General features: G+C 39.9%; 1 non-coding gene across 1 annotated transcript; it reads right to left on the minus strand.

Moving 5' to 3' along the window:
- Positions 1–364: 364 nt before the first annotated feature.
- Positions 365–437, minus strand: TRNAR-CCU. The gene has a single exon. It is a non-coding gene; the product is annotated as a tRNA-Arg (tRNA).
- Positions 438–719: the final 282 nt, after the last annotated feature.

A 719-nucleotide genomic window follows, 5' to 3' on the forward strand; every position in this document is an offset into this window, starting at 1 on the left:
AAAAGGATAGCATCGAAACTTTTCACCTTCTCAGAGGGAAAGTAAAGGGCATCAAGTCCAGTCCAAGGCACTTGCAGATGACATATTTTATCTTTCCTGAAACCATTAAAAGCTCTGAAGCACACAAACTTGGAAGCTATGGGCAAAAGACAAAAATCAGGTTTAATGTACTCACGGACAAGGAAAAAGATCATAGTGGATGAGGCAAGAAATAAAATTAAGTAGTATTATTTCCTGTGCTAAGTGATCTGACTCACAGAACATCAACAGAAGCTGGATGAATGAGCTCTGAACAGCTGAATAGTATTTTATAGTTGTTAAGGACAAGAAGGACCTCAAGGATGTTATTCAAGATATAAACTGTTACCCCAGATGGGACTTGAACCCACAATCCCTGGCTTAGGAGGCCAGTGCCTTATCCATTAGGCCACTGGGGCACTACATAAGCCTATAGGGGCTCTCTATATTGCAAGAATAAAACTTCGTCTCTACCTAGAACAAGTTTCTGAAATCTCTAATCTCCAGAACAATACAGCACTCCTCAAGAAGGTTAAGCAAAAGCCAAAAGCACTGTGCAAGGACACTGTACAATGATGGTTAAATAGCAATCCTGCTTGAATACTGTGGAAACCTTCACATTCTCCCAAGTCAAATTTGCTAAAACTATCTCAAATTTGTATCCAAGTAAAGGGAAAATACTTACAGGGGGAGGGAAACAG

This window comes from Alligator sinensis, unplaced genomic scaffold (genome assembly GCF_000455745.1).
Source record: "Alligator sinensis unplaced genomic scaffold, ASM45574v1 scaffold651_1, whole genome shotgun sequence".
In the NCBI taxonomy this organism is placed as follows: Eukaryota; Metazoa; Chordata; order Crocodylia; family Alligatoridae; genus Alligator; species Alligator sinensis.